This window comes from Excalfactoria chinensis, chromosome 8, assembly GCF_039878825.1.
Source record: "Excalfactoria chinensis isolate bCotChi1 chromosome 8, bCotChi1.hap2, whole genome shotgun sequence".
Taxonomy (NCBI): domain Eukaryota; kingdom Metazoa; phylum Chordata; class Aves; order Galliformes; family Phasianidae; genus Excalfactoria; species Excalfactoria chinensis.
The window spans coordinates 3,690,201-3,711,631 of record NC_092832.1 but is presented as its reverse complement, the minus strand read 5'-3'; the positions used below and the strand labels follow the sequence as shown (position 1 = coordinate 3,711,631).

Sequence of the window (21,431 nt, the reverse complement as noted above, 5' to 3'; positions counted from 1 at the left end):
GATCCTGCCACAGCTCCAAGTGTGAGTTAATTTCATCTAATCCCTGTGCTGTGAGGTGAGGAGATCCCCACTGAGGAAGTGTGCAGGTAAGCAGGGCTGTTGGCACAGAGGTTTCTATAACAATGAAATCCATGAGATTTCATTTGGATTATTATCCATATTGCTTCTAAGCAGAAATTGTTACATAGGGCCTAAAGATGCAAGAACTCTTCTGCAAGCTGGAGGATGATGAGTGTTGCTTGAAGGTAATGGCATTGAGATGCCCTTGCAAAGATGCTCCTGTGTTTGGCTTTGGAGACTTGCAGGAGGCAACCACAGGACCTGGACCATGCATCCAACAAGCAGGAGGGGATGCTCAATGCTGCAGTGATCCCGAGCCCCTTGTCCATGCCTCCTGTGGGACAAAAGAAGTTGAAAGCCCCAAGAACAGAGTTCAGCTGAGACAGCCACTTATGCAAGAGCTGGCAGTGGGGCTGGCTGTACCGAAAGGCAGTGGGTGCCAGCGGGGCGCAAGTGGCTCTGAGTCCTCCTGTTTGCTCAGCAGCTTTCATGTGGCGGGGGAGCGGGGTGAGGGCACGAGATTCCTGCACACTGAACGCCTCTGTTCCTCTCAGCAGGGTAAACAGGACAAAAAACAAAGCCCCAGGCCAGCGCCCGCCTCCGAGGTAGCCTCCTGCCAGCCACCCTGGGGTGCATGGAGGTGATGGGGCCACCTTTAGCCTCTCCGGGGTGATTTCTGGATGCTGTTATCCTGGGTAGGTGAGTGTTGTTCCTGGTAAGGACAAATGGGGCAAAGTACTCCAGCAAGTGTGGATGGGGATCAGCTGCCTAGCTCTGCATCCTTGATGAGCTAAGGATGGGTGTTCCTATGGTGAGCCCAGGATGTGGGCTGTGCATACGCTGATCAGACTGAGTGTGCCCTATGAGGGTTGTAGGTGTCGCAGCAGTACTGAGCCCTATTGTAGGTACCACGAGGTGCAGGGAGTGAGGAGAGGTGAGCGCTGCGCCTCTCTGCAGTGAGCTCTGTATCATTTTGCTCAGAAAGCTGTTCTCCTTTAGTTGCAGTTCCCCTCTGGAGCAATATCCAAGCTCTCTTGTCCCTGGCAGTGACAGAGGGTGATGGGGCTGACCTCAGCCCTTTCCCAATGTGGTATTAGCTAATCCAGCTCCCTAGGGACGCAGCTGTGGGGCTGGTCCCTTGCCAGCCCCAGCCCATGGCAGCTCTCCTGCATTTCCACAGAACTATGATTGCACCACTGCAGCCTTGTGCAGGGCAAGGTGAGAAGGCAGGAAGTTTGAAACACTAGAGAGTTTCCTTTCAAATGGGATATGCATCAAAGGATCCCGTATCAAGCTTGATGCAACTTGGTTTGCTGCAGGGCTGCCGCAAAGCTGCCAGGGAATGTTAAAGCAGTGTGGTGGGAAGGCTGTTTTGATGCTGCACATCTGTCCTGTGTTGTCCATCCTGGTCATCCAAGGAGTTGTATGAGAGCTGGGGTACTCACAGGGCTCTGGATGCACTGGTGTGGAGTAGGGGAGGGATATGGGAGGTTGAGGAGTGGCATGCCTGTGCAGCAGTGGGTGCTGAGCTCCTCTGTACCCATTGGGATCTCAGCAGGAGGAGTCTTGAGGCCACTACCCAAACCTCTCAGCCTGGGGTTTGGTGAAGGCTGGCTTTCTCATTGGATTCCCACCCCAGGCTTGATGGGTTGGAAATACTGCAAGAGCAGCCCTTTTTTTGTTGTTTTTGTTTTTATTCTCCTGATGTTTGTGTCTTTCCACTTCCGTCCCTGGCCAAGGCAAGCGATGCCAAGGCACGAGAGGCAGACACACCCAGCATGGTTGGGGGAGGGAGGCCTTAACCCACAGGAAAAGGGAAACAGAAGGGAGAACCCGTAGCTGGCACCAAGGAGGTTTAACTCATGGTCTGTTCTACCCAGGCATGGGGAGTAACATGGTGACCACCAGGATGTAAAGCCCGAGGGATGCATCTCAGCACCGTGTGGGACAACGCCAGGGGTCTCAAGGCACAGACCCCCCCCCTTCACCCCGCTTTGAGCTGCAATATGGTCACAAGCTGCCTTAGCAGGAAGGGATCAAGCACTCAAAAGCAGCGCGGGATCAAAGCTTTCTAAACACTCAGGGCATTTGGCTTGGGAGGTTTTGTTCCGTCTATTTATAGCGGTGGGGCCAAACGAGTTCAGAGTTGGAGGCAAACTTTTCCGAAGCTGGGGGACGTTTGGAGCGGGAGGGGGAAAGGGAACTCGGCCAGGCTCATCTTCAACATGCATTGACTCCTTCCCTTAGGTATGTGTTGCTCTCCATGACACACTAACAACAAGCCCGCATAGCAGAGCCTGGCTGAGGCCGCAAAGATCGAAGCAAAAAATGTGAATTGGCTGGAAATGGGAACATGAAATAGAGAGTTTCCAAACAGTGAAGCCGTAGTGTTTGAAAGTGAAAACTGTTTCCTTACCAACGTGTTTTCACTCTTGGGTCAAAATCCTTCAATTCTAAGTATGCTTGTGTTGTTTTCCAGGGCAAAGCTGGTGAGGATTCCAGGGCAGGAAAAAAAAGGCCAAGGGCATCCTGAAGCAAATGCTAAGCTTATAAATGGTAAGAAGGGATCTACTTGTCTACAAGAAGAAATTCATGTGGTGTAACTGAAGAGCATGTTGTTTTTTTGTGCTGCTCCCTGTAGGCAGAGTCAGGTTGTAACTGCAAGCAAGCAAACTGCTGAGCAGGCAGGTGAGATTGTGCAGCATCCAAACAGTCGCCCTTATGGCAATGCAGGCAATAAATAGCTGGGATTTTCCTGCATCTACCAAGTGAATGGTGCGAGCGGCATTTAATATTGAAGGGCTGGGGAAGTAATCCTTCAGCACAATGGTATAGAACACCAGGTCTTTGAGCTAGAGGAGCAGTAGCGTACAACAAAGTAGGACTTGGATGTCTGGAGGTGGCAGAGTCACCACCCGAATGTTGTCATGCAAAAGGCAGAGGCACATTTAGAATATCTGAATTATTAAGGTTGGAAAAGGCCATTAAAATCAAGTCCAGCTGCCAACCCATCACCACCATGCCTGCTAACCGTGGCTTTCAGTGCCACATCTATGTATTTCTTGGGGATTCTCGTGGCAGTTTCTCTCCATTGACATGAAAACCTCCAGGTCAGGACCCAGCAAGATGTCTGCTGGGACAGAAGGTGCAGATCTGACCATCCTTATTCCAGCAAATGTAATCTGGGGGTGAGCACATTGCAAATGAAGGTGAAGGAGGCATGAGGACAGGAGGTGACTGTCCCTCGGTTTTCCAGCTTGGCAGGCGCTGAGCCCAGTTTCCACCCCTGCCAGGCAGAAGAAAATGTTCTTCTCCTTTTTGCTTCCTAACGATGATGATGACAGTGCTCCTCTTGCATTGTGTGTGTCCTTAATGCTGAAAGACCGTTCTTGTGCTTGGTGCTAGCGTTCCCAGCCCTTGGCTTGGGCAGGGTATACCAGCCAACTGGACAACCATTCGTTCCTCTGAGAGCCTGTCTGTTCTGCAATTAACAGACAAAATGCCCACCACTGTGGCTGGAAAAAGGTTTTAATTAAAACCCTTTGTTGTTGGCCTTGATCGGACTGTAGAGTGAACAGGAGGAGGGCAGGAGGCCCAGGTCATGTCTTGGGTCACCCCAGCAGAGCATCCCTGAGCTGGGGTGGAACACGAGGCAGGGCCTGGTTTTTAATTGCCTTTTCTTTTTGTCTCTCTCTTTTCCCTTGGGTGACCTGTCCAAGGGATGGTCACTAGCAGATAGGATACAGCCAACACAGAGCTGGGAGAGGTCCATTGGTCCTTTGTGTCTTAATGAGCAACCATGAATAGGAGTTTGCATCACACGCAAATGAAAACACCTCACCCTTTTCCCTAATGAGTGTCACTCTTATAATGCTTTTGTCATGCGCTTTGCTTGGCTTGTAGAGGTGCCTGGGGCCCCATCTCCCAGACTGCTGTCACCTTCCCTATATCCCATAGCTAACAGCTGGTAGACCCCATTTCAGGACAGTCCCAACTCTGCTGTTTCTACAGATGCTACAGTTGGCTCCCCTGGGGAAAGCTGAGGAAATTCATGGAAGCATCACCAAAAAAGCCCCAGGAAGCAGGAAGGGTGTCCATGTCATCCTGCTTCCTTACACAGTAGCCAGCTCTCTGGGCCTTTTTCTGCCCCCTCAGCTCAGGACAGAGTGATGGATTTTCTGGTTTGCATGCTAATGAGTAAGAAGGATTAATCACGTTATTGCTAAGGTTGGAAGTGACCATTGAGATCAACTCCAACCCGTCCCCCACTGTGCCCACTGAGCTACGTCCCTTGTGCAGGACGGAGTGGCCATCCAGCACTGTGGCATGGGAAAGGGTCTTACTTTTCATTTGGTCTGTGGCCTGGAGAAATCAATGGTCTTTTCCAAGTTTAAAAACAAAAATACATCATTTTCTGCTGCCATTTAGATGCTTTTCTCTTGCCTTAGGTTGTGATTTTGTGCTGTACAGTCTGAGCAGCACAGGAGCTTCTCAGCCTATGCTGGTGAAGGAGATGACATGGAGGCAAACTGGAGATTGGTGGATGGATTTGGGTTGGATTGCTACGTGGCACAGCACGAGCCCATCCCTCAGAGCCAGGACCATTCCCCGTCAGTAGCAATGTCCAACCCCCATGTGAGGGATAAGACATGAAGGATGGCAGCTTAGGGCATAGCAGCAGCAGGGACATCAAGGCAGATCCCTGCACAAGCTCTTTCTGGGGATGAAATTAACATTTTAGGACAGTGACAAGAGGTTGTTGGTTTTTTTTTTACTGTTCCCTTAGAAAAACGTTCTTTTGAATGCCGAAATAAAGCAGACAAAGGTGCTGGCCACGTTTTCCCCCCTCCCTTTCAAACCCCTTTCTGCACGCTGACATTTCCCACTTCCAAACCCTGTTCTTGATTTCTTATTCCTTCCTTTTCCCCTCCTATTTCCCTTCCCTCCCTCTGAGCCCCCTGGGACCGGGCCCCTGCCCGGGGAGTGCTGGCTGTGTGCCGCTGGCAGCTCCATGCACAATGGGCACATTCAGCCGGGCACAGCGCTACGAGGAACAAACCAGGCGAGAGTATGGGACCCCCCCATACTCCCCCCCCCCTTATTGCCTCCCCCAAATAGCAATGCAAGAAACAAAGCAGCTGACGCCGTGTCCCAGTGCGCCGGCGGAGGCGAACTGGAATCCAGCATCACAAAACCAGCCCTGTGCATGCTCCATTCACGACGCAGGCGCATGGCTATCCTGCTCTCCCCCCCCACACACACACCCCCCGCCTCCATCCCCCCAAAATCTCCCAATCTGCCCGGTAACACCGAAGCAGGCTCCCTTTCCCAGGCCTCGGCCAATCTGCGTGCTGCCAAGGCGGCGGTGCAGGGAACGGCATGTTTTCCTTCTCCCTTTCTTCCTCCCGAGCTGCTTGTTTTTCTTCGGGGATGGAGGGGAGGCACTGGGCTGAGCTGATGGGCTGCCCCCGCTTTAGCACACGTGTCCTTTCCCCATTAAAAAAAATGATGATAATAATAATAATAAAGGTTCAAAGGAAGCCTTGTTTTTCACTGCAGGCTGATAAGACATTTGGGGTGGGGGGCGGGATAAAGGAGGGGAGGAGAGCAAGGAAAGCAGGCTTTCATCCTCCTCACATCCAACCAGACGTTTTCTTGCCCCGTTCCTCACTGCTTTCCCCCCCTCCTGTGGGCTTTGCTGTTTTCCCTTCTCTCCAGCTCCTAGCTTGCAGCAGCTGCCGTGCTTGTGGGAGGCTGGGCGGCTGTAAATCACTGCACGATGGTTTATGGTGGCTGCCGGCTCTGCTCCAGCCCGCTGCCCTTCCAGACTGCCTGGGAACAGCCGGTGTTAATGCAGGAAGAGGAGCTCCAGCCCATCCCCAAGCTCCCACCACAGCCCACCCCTGTACTGTGTCTCTCTGCAGGTCCCTCAGACCCAGCTGTAGATTGCAGGGTACCATATGGTAATGAAACACTGTTAGGGCTTGCTGGTAGATAGGCTTGCTACGGAGAGTGTCGATGGCCAAAGTGTGAGATGTGCAGGAGCACTGAGGTGTTGGGGCAGTGAGCATCAGGCCACAGTCCCAAAGCCTACATCTGCTATAACGGCAGGGTGTTTGGCTCTAGGATCCTCTAGCCTTGTGGGATAACTTCTCCTTGCTGCCTGCTTCCAAGCACAGCTTCATCTCGACGCAGCGATGCCTGATGGGTGCAGGATGCCAGCTTGCACACAGCCATAGCAGCTCTGTATTCAGCAGCAGGGATGCATCCTGCCAAAGCCTGGGTGGGTGAAGGAAGCTACAGGGAAGGAGCTGGTTGTGCAGGGCTGTGCCAAGCTTTGTAAGAGCCTGGTGAGGGCACGGTGTCCCTGTGTGTGCTGTTGTGCTCCACCCAGGGAGAGGCTTCCATAGAACCCAGGCTGCTTGCATAAACTGTTTGTGCAGGGTGAGGAGAGCCATGGCCCAGGGCGTTGAGCAGCTCGCTTTGCTGGATCCTTAGTTCCTGGAGCCTTTTGTTCCTGTAACCTTTTTCTCTCTGTTCCCTTTCCTTGAGCCTACTGTTATATTCAGGACATGTAGAAGCTACAAAGCACACGCGGTGCAAGGATAACCGGCATGACCCATCACTTCCTAGCTCTGCACACCCCCTGCATGGATCCAGGAGACATGTTCTTAAGACTGACTTGAACATAGGTGGAATAGTGATGCATGCAGCAAGGTCACAGTTCCAATTGCCCATAGACACAGTTGCTGGGTACCACAGGGCTGTCTATGGTATTAACAGGGGAAGCCTCAGCATTGGCTCACTCAGGCTCCACTGAGGAATAGTATCAAGGCATGGAGTATGGCGTGTTCTATAGGATGGGGTAGAACTGTAGAATCATTAAGGTTGGAAAGACCACTATGATCACCAAGTTCAACCATCAGCCCTTCCCCTCCATGCCCACTAACCATGACCCTCAGTGCTAGGTCTCCATGGTTCTTGAGCACCTCTGGTGACAATACGGGATATAGGCACAGTGTACAACCAGCTGTAGAAAACAGCAGGCAAACCAGCAGTTCCAGAGCTAAATTTCATACAGAACAGTTTTGGCACTGCTCATGGAAAACCCAAATCGTGTAGGATAGTTGTGTGCTGAACTGGGGATAAGTGCTGATCTGGGGAGCAGGGCTGGGGACTCTTCAGCCCTTCTGCCTGAAGAGGGGGCAGTTCTCACGGCCATCACTCCCACCAGCATAGGAACTGGGGGATAAAAAAGCCTTGAAGCAGCTTCTTGCATCTCTGCTGCCTTTGGGGCCGGAGCCCTGCAGGGACCAGGGGATGCTGCTTGTCACAGCCCAGGTTGCTGTCCCCATCCTGCACCCATCAATGCCAATGCATGAAAGAAAACAGCCTTCAAGTATCTGGCATGGGCTGATGTGTGATGCTGTCACTGATCTGGGAGCTCTGCTGTGCCACCAACACCACCCACACTGTTCCGCACCAGCTCTGCCTTGCTGCTGGCTGAGGGCACCTCACACCCACATGTGTTGCACTGCAAGCAAACACCCAGCCCTTCAGCATCACCGATGTGACCCTCCTGCAGCAGCAAGGGTGTTTTACACTGCAAGTAACCCAGGGGCATCTGGCAGATCCCAGCAGCCCAGGAGACTCAGCCTCCTCAAGCCCTGGCTTGCAGGCAAGCTTTGCACCAGCAGCATTGTGCTCCCATGCATGCTCCAGCCCCATTGCAAGCACAGCAACTTGTCCCAGGGCACCCACAGCTTCAACTTGCTCAAAAGCTGGGATCAGACAACTTTGTTAGGTCCAGGCCATGCATACACAGAGGTCCTCATTACCTCAGGTGAAGGATGCTGGATGTAGAAATGTAGCACCTCTTCAAGGATCTCGGCTGCTGCAGCTGATCTCAGCCGTGCAGCCACACTGCAGGTTGAGATGAGCTAGAATAAACAGCAATCCCATGCAAGCCTCTGGAGGAGCTGTGCTCAAGGAGCAGAGCCGGGTGTGAAGGGGCTGGTTATGTGGTCAGGCACGTCTCAATGCTGGGCAGCCCATCGTAAGGATGTGCCTTTGCAAAGAAGCCCACCCAGAGGCAAAAATGAATTGCCTGAAGGCTCAGGATGTGCTACGGTATAGGCAAAGAGCTGGTCCTCCTCTCTCTTCTCACCAAAGCCTCAGCACCTTTGGGGTGGCTGGGCATCCCCATGCCACACTGCATGCAGCGACCTGAGGATGTAACGAGGTGCTGAAAATGAGGAAGCAGCAGGTGGGACATAAATCACAGCTGGAGGCTCGGCCGGCTCTGCCCTGACCTGCAAGCTGACCTTGGCTGCACTGCTTGAGCTCCTCAGGCCCTGGCTGGATAAAGAGCGGGACAGCAAGTTTCCTGGATCCAAGAAGCTGGCTGCACTCACAGGCAGTGTGCTTTGGGCTCCAAGCACCATCCTGGTGGGACAGCAATGGGGAGGCAGCTGCGGACGTCAGTGGGGATGCTCACATCACAGCACACACCTCTATCTACCTCACTGTGCACAAACCTCAATGGCAGGGTACTTATTGAAGCCCACAGGGACGGAGCAACAATTGTGCCCTGCTCTGTGCCATTATTCATGCAGCCTCAAGGGCAGACTTGACTTTTGCTTCTGCCCCCATCCATCACCTCGCTGCAGCTGAAGCAGTGAAACCAAAGGGAGAGGGATTGTGCCACGCACTTGCAAGCAGGGAGGAGCGGCGTGGATGCGAGAAGCAGCAAAAACCCCCTCCTCATTTATATAGAAATACACATATAGATGCTCACACAGTTATTCTGGCCGCCTTCCAGAGCTGCATCTGCTCCTCAGAGCACAGAGCACAAGACCACTCACTATCTGGCTTTGGGATGAGAAGAATTTCAGTCATTTTTGGCACGCTCAGGCAGAGGGGGGTGGGCTCTCACCATTGGCCTGACGCTCACGGCCATTGAGCTCTATGGGAAAGCAGCACCAGATGCATCTCTTCATGCAAAATACCTGGGGAAACATGGGGACACCTCCACCCATCTCTCTCCATGGGCTGCAGAGCCCTTCACAGCCCAATTCTACCTTCCCAGCCATCTCCCCCCTCACGCAACAGAGCTTCAAACCCATTTATGCAAAGCCAAGGATGGAGAAATACGATTACCAGGTCAGAGATTTATCTCCTGCAAGGCACCGTGTCTGCTGAAACAAAACTTGCCATTTGTATGGCCCCAGTAATTTCATAAGCAGCCCCGGACGCGGGGATGAGCTATGGCTGTTCTCAAGGAGCTGCCTTCATTTGGACAGACGTGCTGCTCCATCTGTGCCAGCTCTGCTCTGCCCAGGCTTTGTAGGGAGCAGCTGGGGAGAGGACCCCAATGTGGGCTTGTACATGGGAGCAGAGCTGCAGCCCCGGTGCCCACCTGCACAGCTCTACCCATGCTGCAGGGATGGACGCGTCGCAGGCTGCTGGGCACTAATTATAGCCAGCGCCTGCTTGCCAAGGAGGTGTCAGGATGCAAAGCAATGTGTGTTTCCCAGCCCCGTGAGCCTGTTTTCCAAGGAGCTCTGCTCACGTGGTCAATCAACACTCAGATTCCATGAATGGACTCACGTGAGCTGAGCCCCTCAAACTGCCAATGCTGCACTCCTCGCAATCTGGGACGCTTCCCAGCGAGCTGTGTCCAGGAGAAGGCAGGGCTGGCTGTGACCACTCAGGGCAGCCGACATTTCAGGAGCCATGATTTCCAGCCAAGGTCAACCTAGAGATGCCCTTTTCCTCCTTGCTTTGGGAGCTGAAATCCCCGCTTGCAGAGCCTTGCAGCAACACAGCTTGTTCCTGTGCTGTCCCCAGGCTGCCCCCGCTCACACCGTGTTCCTGCTGCTGAGCCATGGTCTGTTGAGAGGCACTGTGTGCCCTGGAGAACATAGCTGATGTCAACAGCTGTGAGCAGATTGCGGTGGGTGAGGGTGCTGTAGCCATACCAAGCACTGGGGGCAGCAGGGGAAGAAACAGGGCTGGAGTTTAGACCAGCTCCAGCAGCTATTCCCTGGCCAAAGATATGTTAGGAGATGTCATAAGTCCCTTCCACGGGGGGGTGATGAGCCAAGCTTGGCCACCAGGAGTGGAGGCAGCAACTGGGAAGGACAGAGGAATCCTAGAGCCATAGAATAGCTTAGGTTGGAACTTAATAACCCCAAAGCTCCAACCCCTGCTATGGGCTGGCTGCTCCCCACCAGCTCAGGCTGCCCAGGGTCCCATCAAGCCTGGCCCTGAAGGAAGCTGAGGAGGAGCTGGGTGGGTGGAGATGACCAGAACAACCAGAGAGCAGAGCATTTCCTAAGCAATGCTTTCTCCAGAAATGACATCCTTCCCCTCCCCTGAAACTCACCTGGCCTTGCCCTGGCAGCAGCTCCTGTTAATGTTTAACACTGCTGGGCAGGATGGTGTCACTTGGAGGCACTGTCACCACACGGGGACACCCATGGGGTGGTGGGACGTGCGTGCCCACTGGCATCAGCACCCGGCTCCCTCAGCTGGACTGAAGCAGCTTTGTAGGGGTCATGCATGGACAGACGGATGTGAGGCTGAGCCCATGGGATCCACTGCACCAGCTGCAGGGCTTGGAGCTCCTGGGGGGCTCATGGTGGGGGAGCTGAGCTGTGGGGTGATGCACAGCATGGGTGCTCACAGTGCTGGTGCGTGTGCTGGGAGAAAATATGGATTCCTCACGAGCAAACAGAGCTGGACTTTATTGCCTTTAAAATGCAACTAGCACAAACAGAGGCAAAAGTGCAAACAGTGATAAAGGCCAGAATATTTCACGCTGTGCAAACAACCAGGAGTGGAGGGGTGTGTTGAAACGAAGGGGTGATGGGGAGCGGGGGCACTGTGCTGTGATGCAGAGCTGGTGTGCAGGCAGCTCTTTGTGCCTCATGCTCCAGCTGCAGCTGCCCCCCCCCCCGTCTTCTGCTCCTTCTCGGGGTGACCATTGATATGCCATACCACATAGAATGTGCCTGTTCCTAACACCCAGGAAACCCTGCTAGCCCTGATGTGACAGCACCAGGAGCCAGATCACCATAGGTGGGGATTAAGGCCTTCAAAGGATGCCCAGGCTACTGCCTCCTCTTAGGATTACAGAGCAAGTAGGGAAAAGCCAGCAAAGTGGGTCAAAAGGAGAAAAGGAGAGACTGTGAGCTGATCTCTGTGGGGCCACCCAGCCTTTGTTTCAGCCCAGCTGCTGGGCTGCCTGCTCTTGATTCTGCCAGGCCTCTCCAAGGAGAGGATCTGGGGGACTGACCCATTTTGACTCCACTTTCTGGTGGGTGAAACCAGTGCAGGAGCTCCCAGACGCAGAGAAGAGGTGACGCACATCAGGGTGACGCCAAGGACGATCTGCTGACACCCTGATGCTGTCAGCCAGGAGGCTATGGGGGATCAGAGAGCCCCAGCGCAGGCAGGGAAACAGCCAGGTGAAGCACACAGAGCCAACAGCACCCAACCTTCTGCCCCGGGGCCACGTGAGACCCCAGCAGTCAGATGCAAAGGGTGGTCGATGCTGTTGGGTTTTCCAGCTGTACCCACCCCTTGGGCACTCAGAGCTGTCAGGCTGAAAATGCACAGCTCCCCGGGGGCAGCAGGAGAGCTATTTTGGAGCTTGCAGCAGCCCACATTATTTCTGGCAGCAGGCATTAAGCTATGCAGGCATCTGGCTGCGCAGGTATGGAGCAGCTCGCTCAGAAGCACTGCTCAGTGATGATCATTTTGCTGAGTTTTCCCACATTTCCATTTCTCCTCTGTGCTGCTGAGATGAGGGGGAATGATTTTCTTCCTGTGCAGGATGGGATGGGGAGATCTGTATGTGTGTGTGTGTGTGTTATGCTCATGATGTCTCCTCACCCGCAGCAATTTGTGCACCCAGCTTTGGGAAGAAAGCCCTGCAAGAGGTGACGTCGGTGCCTGGCTGCTGGGACAGATGGATTTGCCTTGGGAACAAACCCCCCCCCAACCCCAGCTTCCTGCACACCTGCACAGAAGATGGCTCCATGCCCTTCTGCCCTATGTCAGGGTCAGGCGGCTGCATCACGCGCCCGAGCATCACCACAGCTGGCAGTCAGTGCCAGCAAATCACAGCCTTTGTGCTGGCTCACCCCCCTCTTGCATCCCCTTAATAGCTCCTTTCTGCACTCGGGGAACGTGATCCTGCATCACCCCATCCTGATGCAGGACCCGGCTCTGCACAGCCTGACGCGAGCCCTGAGGTTGGCAGCAGATCCAACTCTGGGGTTGGTGCATTCAGGAGAATCTCTGTGGCTGCCATATAAACCCTCTGCATTTGGCTTCCACCAAAACGAGCATTATCTTTCAGTCTTCACTTATTCTCTCCCCTGCGGGCGTTTGGCAGCCAAGTGGTGATATGGGCATGCAGAGAAGCAGTGCACAACTTTGGGCATCCCAACACAAGATATTTGGCCCCTATCCGGGAACACGGACCACGTCGCCAAGCTGTTGTTCCCGTTTGTCATTCAGCGTGAAGGAAATCTGCTCCATTCTCTGTCATCCTCCCCATCCCAGAGGATAATTGATGCTAACGTCATTTCAGCTCGGTCCAGCTGCCAGGCTCGGGAACAGATGTTTTATTGTTCCGATTGAGCACAAAACAAAACGCAACCCCCCCAAATAAAAGTAAAAGCAGCACCGCTCAGCGAATCCGTGCTTGTGGAGAGGAAAACCACATCTTCCTCACCCCAGAAATAACACAGAGAGGGAACAGCAGCCCCAGGGAGGGCTTCTGTCATTCCACTGGGTAAGCACCAAGAAGGCCGAGCCACCATGTTCCCCACTTTGCTGTCCACTGGTGTGCTCCCATCCCTAACACCTTCTGTCCTCTACTTGCTTTGTAATACATTCCTTTGGAGGGATGCTGAGGGGTCTCAGAAGTCTGGAGGGTGTTAACCTGCAGGGGCAGCGCATGGAGGCACTCCTGTGCCCTACTGCAACACCGCCAGCTACAAGTGTAGCATTGCATCCTAATAGACTGCACTGTAGACTGCGAGGAGACCTAGCAAGGAGATGGCATGGAAAATATTTGCTCCATGAGGTCAGTGCTCTCTTCACCTCTCCATGCAAGGGACTTTGGACACAGGAGGGCAGCCACCTCCTGTGTGCTCCTGCTCCAGGGAGAGGCCCAATGGAAAGCACAAGTTGTGCAGGAGGAAAAGCAAGTGAGCCTTCAGCAGCTGTGGCTTGTGCTTGCTATTAGGGGAAACGGCTTTGAAGGAGCTTTGGGTGCTGCAGAGCTGGGCTGCTCAGCTTTGCCTCTTGTCCAAGGAGCCCCAAGCAAGCCGTGTGTGTGTATATACGTATGCATCTGCACGCACAGATGCAGCAGCCCTATTTATGACCCCAAGCAGGAGGAGCGCCAGGCAGAGCTGCCAGCTCTGGGATGCTCTCAGCGCTGATTCAGGCAGTGGGATGGGTGCCTGCCTGACTCACTGCTTGCTGAACCCCAGCCCCAGTGGGACGGGTCAGTGGGAGGTGATGTCTGCAGCCAGTCGCTGGTGTCACTCCACGGTGAAGCATCCTTCTTGCATCACACGCCGGTGATGCTGAGAGCCCATTGCACACTATGGGACTCGCTCCGCTCCAATCTCCTGTGCCACTGCTCAGCTCCAAACCCTGGCATCTGGGACACTTGAGCCCCGGCTCAGCTGTTGGCTGTTGGAGGAGCAGGACGGGCGCATGGAGCAGGGCTGCAGGCTGGAATTCCACTCACCACAGAGACCTCGTGCCTGCGGTGCACTCTAAAAATACAAACAAAGCAGCAGGTGGGAAGAAACCCACCCTGCTCCCCATAGGGTCTGTCCAGCCCCTTCCCGCTGCTCCTGCAGCAAAGCAATCAAGCTTATAACCAGGCCCTCTTCTCCCTGAGTGTGAGCTGAAGGATACAGCTGGAGATTGAACTAATGAACACAACTAATGGCGCTCCCCATTGCCGTACACCTCGCATCCCGGGACGTGCCACTTCATGCCCTGCCACCATGAGAAGGCACCGTGCAGGGAGCAGCTAATGCAGGGAGCTGATCGAGTTACAGGCCAGCTATTGTATCATGTTTACCCTCACGCATATCCTGTGCTCAGAGGATTCCTGGAAGCAGGAGACCATGTTGCACCCTCCTGCCGTACAAACACGCCGGCTGTGCCGAAACCAAAGCCTGTACATCACGTGTGGCTGACCTCACCCCTTCCCACCCTCCTCCTCCTCCTGCTGCCTGCTTGCAGCACAAGACTGGCCCCATCTCTTCGAATTATTATCTCCTTTTCCCCCCATCCCTTGTCTTCCCTTTACCCTGACGTTTAATTTAAAGCAGAAGGGGTGACACCGGCAGCAACGCAGCAGGAGAGGAAGTTGTGGGAGCCCAGCCCACACTGCTGGGGCAGCCCTGCCCTGCGATGAATAAGGGATGTGAGTCAGAGCAAGCCCTGAGCAGCTGGGACAGATGCAGACGGCAGGTCTGGGCTCTGCACGTCAGAGCATCAGAAGATTGGGAAAGACCTACAAGATCACCGAGTCCAAACCCAACCCACCCCCAGCACTGCCCGTATCTCTCAGCATCACACCTCTATGGCTCTGTAACGCCTCCAGGGACACTGACCCCACCACTGCCTGGGCTGCCCTGCACAGTGATGGTTGGGAGGGAGTCCATGGGATGCGAGCTCTCTCCACGCTCACTTTTAGCACAAGCTGTCCCATCACAAGCACATATATAAGCCCTGTGCAGTCCCAGCCCGCATCCAGGCTCCTGTCAGCACCCACTATCTCCATGTCCTCAGCAAACTGCGTAAAAATAACAGCAGGAGGACCCTGCTGATCTGCAGGCATTTTCCAGGGGTGGCTAAGAAGCAAGGTGGGGTGTGATGGGAAGCACGAGGAGCACCATGAGGTGCAGCTGTTCCCATGGGCAACATGTTCCTGTCATGCCTGGATCCCCCAAAATGGACCCCGTGGTCCCAATAAGAGCAGAGTGAACTCGCACTTCCCAGCACTATGGGGACCCTACCCCGCTGCAGGTCCCACACTGTGTGCCCCTGTTCCACCTCTGCCCCACAGCCAGAGCTCTGCATGTCCACACATCTGGAAGGGCAGCAGCAGGCTGGGCACTTCCCCACGGTACACAGCTGGGAGCTGAGCACGCTGCTTCATTGTGTGGGGCAGGGAGGGTCTTGCTGGTGGTATTATTCCGAGTTGGCCCTGAGACCAGGAGAAACAAAAGCTCTTTCCTTGCCAAAGGGAGGGCTGGTGAGAGGCAGCCACAGCAGATGAGGGTTGGGCTGTTTTCTGGGCTTCTTTCAGTGTTTAAATTTAGCCTGAGATTGAAATGTTGCAGACATGAGCCCTTCTGGTTAGCCAGCATTGTGGCCAGTGTCAACACGAGCTTTTGCCACGCGCTGTGCCCAGCAAGAACCCTTCCCTCCCCAGCCTGCAGCAGCAGCCCCAGGCAGACCCCTGCAAGTCCATGAGCACAGAAACCACCCAGACAACTCTCTGGGGATCCACAATGGCTGGGCAAAGTGCTCCAGTTGGAATAACGTATTTTATTAGGGGGTATTTAGTCTACATGGAGACAAAGAACGGTGCTTGCAAGTTCCTCCCTCCTTTTTAGGAGCTCACAGATGGCTCTCCAGAGGCAGTGGAGAAGTCAAGAGGTGGTGGCACTTGCAATGCCTTGTGTCACCTTGCTTTTATTTTGGGCCACAGATGAGGTAAGTGGCTTTTGGCCTCTCACACTCCAGTTCTCGAGGCTGGCCATCCCTTGGGAAGGGAGCCAAGCCCGACGCTCTTACCTTATTGCCATCTGTAGTGGAGCTGCTGAGTCACAGCTTGAAGCAGTGATGGAGCACCTGGTGGAAGGCAGGGCCAACCCAGGGGAGCTCAGGTGCATGCAATGCATCTAAGTGACAAGAAGGGCTGAAGCCAGGATGCACGCCTTCCCACACCTCATTTAAAGGCTGGCAGTGGAGGTGAGGGCATCTCATGCTGGAGATCTCTGCCTACCTGTGGCCTTCTGAAGGTAAGCAGCTTCTTGCCTTTGTATCTATGCTTGCAGCTGTTGTATTTGAGCACATTCTCACTGCTGCATACCTTGCTGCTCTGCTGTCACTGTTGTGCTTTCCATTGTATTACACCATCGCTGTCTTTCCTTTGTCTTCCATTATTGTCTTCCATTCTCCCCACCTTACTCCAGAGCACTATAAGTGGTTTCAGGCAAAAAGCTCTGCTTGCAGCAGCTCTCCTCTCTGCATTTAAGCCCTTAGATAGGGTGGGTTGTTTTCACCCCACATACGTGTTTTAAGGGCTGCAGCCAGAAGCTTCCATCATGTTTGCACATACCACTTGGGATACTGGGCACAGTCCAATCCTTAGCAAAGGTTGTCACCAAGCTCCTGCTTGGATTGGCTACTGGAGTGTCAGCAGGCAAAGAAGGAATGCTGTTTATTTTTGTTTACTAAGCAATGCTGTTTATTTACTAGAGTTCTGCAAACAATTGACATGGCCTCGTCTTTTGGATGTACCTGGTTTGAGAAGGATCCTATTCATATTCTGATGATCCCTTAAGAAAGTTGCTTGGAAATAGTCTGGCTCCCGTCTGCTCTATGTGTTCCTGTTATGGGAGGAGAGATGTTCCCGACTCTCAAGGGCTTTTGCTCAAACCTTGTAGTGCATGGCCTGCAAATGAGGCAAAGAAACAAGGAGTGGTGGGGAAACTGCTCCTATCCAACATGGCAGCAGGTCATGTCTTATAGCTGCTTTCCCCAAAGAGCATCTGCCCCCAGATCTAGTTTGCCTCGTGTCTGATGCAGGTGGATGTTGCCAGATGAAAAGTGCCAGGATAGAGTCTGTTTGCTGAGAGCCTTGCATTGAAGGGCACATAGAAATATTGCAATTGGTGGACGGAAGACAAATAGACTAAAAGCATCAAATTCCTTCACACTCCCCATATTAGAGTACAGACAGCCTCATATCCAATTCTGTGGCTAGTTAAGATCTGAGGGAAGCCCATCTTCTCAGCACGCATCTCCTGAGGGATGAGCTGGGTTTCATTGCAATGCAGCAGGGTTCAGGTGTATGAGGATGCACAGAAAGCCTTTGGGTATAGCAAGTCTTGAGGAAACACAAAGGTAGCTTTGCCTGGAGCACATCAACCCTCTTCTTAAGTAGCAGTTCTGTCTCGAAGGTGAATGAATGACACACTCAGAATGACATGCTTCTCTCTAGGAAGGAATCCACCAGCATGCATGGCCATGCACAAGCTGCAGAGAGTAGCAACGTAGCTTTGGGGAGCTCTTTATGGCAAGGAGAGTTAATTGGGTTTGCTATATTGCTGAAGCCCAGGCTCTGCTAAATGTGTGGCTCATCAAGGAACAAGCATCTAAAGAAGATGCTGCCTACTACACAAGGAGGGTCTAAACATGGACATAATCAAACTTAATTGCTCTGCGGAAGCATTGATTGATCGTGAAGATCTCAGGAACAGAGTTCAGCTGTAATTAAATCAGCTCTGTTGTTGCTCCTGAGCTGCCTGTCTGTTCCTTAGGAAAAGATTCTGGTTGCTCAGAATGCCTGTGGGGAGTAGAGCTGAGCTCCTTTGTGTCTTTATACCATAAAGACCCCTGATATGCCTGCAGGATGGGCTGGTCTTGGAGGTGATAACCTGAGCAACAGAATAGCTCCATTAATGTATACAAAAGGGGAATTAGCAGCTATGGTTATAACAAGAACCTTTTGCAGTCTGTGTCTTTATAGCACAAAGTAGCTAGGTTAGGATCATAGGGATCCCTGTTATGTTTTCAGAAGCAGGGTTGTTGGGCTTGGTGGGGATGGGCTAGGATTGGACTCGATGACAGCAGTGGTCTCTTCCTCACACACCTCAGGGCAGGAGCAAGCAGCACTGTGTCCCTTGGCTGGTCCTATGGGTGAGGAGGCATCGAGTCAGTACTGAGATGGGTGCTGCAGCAAGGATGTGGGCTGTGGGTGAAGGCAGCCAGCAGTGCAGATCCTGGCAGCTCCCGTTGCTAAGGCTGTCAGTTCTGAACCTTTGGAAATTAGGTAAAAGGTCTGAACGAAGCACTTTTTCCTCCCCCGGGCAGCCCCTCTTCCTGCACAGTGCTGGAGGAAGGCAGCTGGGAGCAAGGATTAACTCTCACCATCCCAGGGGCTTTCCAGATAGATGGAGCAGAGCACCATGTACCGTGTATGGCATTGCAGGGATGGGATGGATGTGCCCATCTCTGAGGAGTGCAGGGCTGTGAATCCCCCTCACCCTGCTGTGGTGAGCCAGGGCTGTTCCTAAGCTCTGCTTTATCCTCTCTGGCCTCCTTAATTAGGTCAGATTTTAAGGGGTTTTGCTCGGGTGGATGGAGCTGCTTTGGGATGGGATTTTTAGCATCCTGGGTGGATTTTGGCATCCCTACGCTCAGGTGCATCCCACACTTGAACAGACCCATCAGGATCCCTCTATGTGCCCAGTACAGCTGGGTGCTGAGCGAGGTTGGCATGCTAGTGATGCTGGTAACAGGTGCCCACCCACATGCTGATACTCTCCATGTCCCAGCCCCATGTGCACCCCATGGGTGCTCCTCGGCAATCCCATTATCCTGCCGTACCCATCTAGAATTTGGCACAGAGGTGGTTCCCTGCTCAGCCTCATGATGGCATAGCCTGCATCACACTGGCACAGCTTCAGGAAGCTCAGCGGGTCAGGGGAAGCGCAACAAAAGGAGCTTTGTTCCTCCTGCCTTGCCCCAGCCTCAGTGTCACACCTCCCAGGTGGAGTCACCTTCCCACGGAAGCACCTCCTGCAGTGCAGGGCGGCTGGGAGCCAGCCAGGCAGGATGCAGCCCCATCTCTCCCTGTCTCCCACCCTGTGCCTCTTTCTTTCCCAGAGCCATACAGCTGGAAGCTAAGGAAAGCACCACCCGTGTTCTATTTTTGCTCTTTAGGCCCTGTTTGCATGGGAAAGCTAGGATGGATAAATGAAAGGCGTTCAGCCTTTTGAAGTTTGTAGGGAAAGGATTTATCTCCACCTGAGCCTGCAAGGAAAGCCCCAGACTGCTGCTGACGCAATGCTTCTTTGGGTCTGAGATGGAGCACAGCTTAGAAAAAGCACAGCTGCCTGCAGGCGGTCACCCTGAGACATAAATCTCTACTCAACACAAGGACTAGATAGAGCTAGAGCAAAATAAGACTGCTTTTCCAATAGCATCTTGTTCTTTGCTTGCTTACTTGACTCCCTGCCTGGAGAAAGCCCACCATGGAAAGAGCACTGTTGGATGCTGAACATCTGCAGCTCCTATAAAACATCAGCTGGGGGCATTAAAAAAGGAAAGTGGATGCCCAGCAGAGAGAGCAGCGCTGCCCCAGCCTTGCTTGGCTACTTCAGCACAGCTGGGAAGCTGTGAACTGGGGATCAAGAACCAGATGGTCCCCATCTCATGTCCAGGAGCCAAAATGGGATCCCGCAGGGTCATTTATTGTGGGGCCGTTCAGAAGGCAGGTTGTGGTGGTGCATGCAGTTGCCAGGCTTATTGCAGACAGCCATGCTCCCATGCCTACCCCATAAGCAACTTATTCCTCCCTAGGGCGAGCAACACAGTATTGTTCCTCCTTGTCCCTGCAGGAGGATAATGATGAGAAGGACGCAGGGTGGAGTAAAAACTAATGAGGTGTCTCCCTCTCTTTGAATTCTCTCTTGCCACATAGGGTTTGATGGTTGGAAAGCAATCTGGGAGCAGCAGATGTCAGCAGCACGGGAAAAACACAACCATGCAAATGAATGATGAGCCCAGCACACCCACCCTGAGCTAGAGATGGGGCAGGAGCAGGCAATAAACTCTGTGCGGTTCCTTCCCACTATGGCAATACAGCCCTCTCCAGTGGGGCAGCCCCAGGATGCCCTGGCTGCTCCTTGCAAGGTGCAATGGGGAAAGCTACTGGCTTCTGATTAGAGAGGACCACATTGGCTTGTGCCTGTCCATACTCAGGCTCATGCTGCCCTTCTTCTCCTAATGAGCCACTTCCTCCCAGGTTGGCAGCCCTCGGTGAGTGCCAGCCCAGCTGTGTGCCAGGAGGGAAGGCAGCCATCCTGCACTGAAAGCATTTCAAAGAGCGGATGGAGATTGTGCCAGGAGAGGCAGCCACATGGGGAGGTAGGAAGAAAAATGGAGCCAGTTAATCACCCTGCATGTGTTATCTATCTGGATGGAAAACGGGCTGAAATTATCCTGTGTTTCAGAGAAACAGCGTGGTTTTTGGCCATTCAGCCAGCTGAAGCCCTGGCTTTTGTGGTCTACCCACAAGACCTGAAGAGGTCCAGGCATTACTGCTGCCAGCTTTAACCCAAGAGCGACTTTTCTCCTGAATCAAACGAGGTCCTGGAGCTCCTCAGTGGAAGGGCCAAAAGACCTAAGAACCCTGCAAAGCACCCAGTGCCATCCTGCACTGTATGTACAGGTAGGTGCAGGACTGCTTCCCAGCATGCTGCCCTGGTTGGTAGGTGATGGTTGAGGTCCCTTCCAACCCCAGCCTATGACTGTAGAATCACAGAAGAGCTTGGGTTGGAAGGGAGAGACCTCAATGATCACCTGGTGGGACCCCCTGCCATGGGCAGGGATGCATCTCATAGACCAGTCTGCACAACACCCCATCCAAGCTGCCCATGGGTTTGATGGGGTAGTGCTGTTCTGCAGTCATGGCATCCTGGGGCAGCCTGTGCTGGAGAGCCTGGCCCATGCACCATTGAGGTGGTGGCACAGACTTCACAGGGAGGTTGTGGATGCCCTGTTTCTATTGAAGGCCAGGTTGAATGGAGCCCTGGATAACAGTGTCTGACGCTGCCCAAGGCAGGGGATTGGAACTGGACGTCCTTTGAGGTCCCTTCCACCCCATGCTACTCTATGATTCCTCTGTCTTTCCCAGGGTCTGCAGCCCACATCCTCACCATGCAACCCCATCTGCTCACCACACAACCCTACACCCTATGCTGCTCACCTTTACTGCTCTTTTTGGCTAGCGCCGTGGAAGTCTCCCATTCCGTGTTCCTCCCCCTGAGCCTTTCCAAACAAGCATAACCAAAGCTGCAGAGCGCAGAGAGTTCAACAAACACAGCAGGAGAGAAAGGTCCCGAGGTGTGCTGTGCAAGCCTTGGGCCAACTCCCCTGAGCTGCTGAGGATGGGGTTTGCAAAGTGGAACGCTAAGCACAGCCTGTTGACAAAGAAAGGGAGCGATGGCCCTGCAAGGCTCCTCCACCTGGGGCGAGGGATTAGAAAGAAAGGAACAGCCTTCCTGCTCCTGCTGCAGCCCAGCTTTTGCTGC

The 21,431-nt window shown here is 53.5% G+C and overlaps 2 long non-coding RNA genes across 2 annotated transcripts; both read left to right on the top strand.

Annotated features, from left to right (window-relative positions):
• Positions 1-244: 244 nt before the first annotated feature.
• Positions 245-5,249, top strand: LOC140255517 (uncharacterized). The gene is made up of 3 exons (XR_011904488.1): positions 245-759; positions 2,540-2,616; positions 4,509-5,249. It is a non-coding gene; the product is annotated as an uncharacterized lncRNA (long non-coding RNA).
• A 10,832-nt stretch (positions 5,250-16,081) lies between these two features.
• LOC140255861 (uncharacterized) lies at positions 16,082-20,459 on the top strand. The gene is made up of 3 exons (XR_011904573.1): positions 16,082-16,130; positions 20,144-20,265; positions 20,352-20,459. It is a non-coding gene; the product is annotated as an uncharacterized lncRNA (long non-coding RNA).
• Positions 20,460-21,431: the final 972 nt, after the last annotated feature.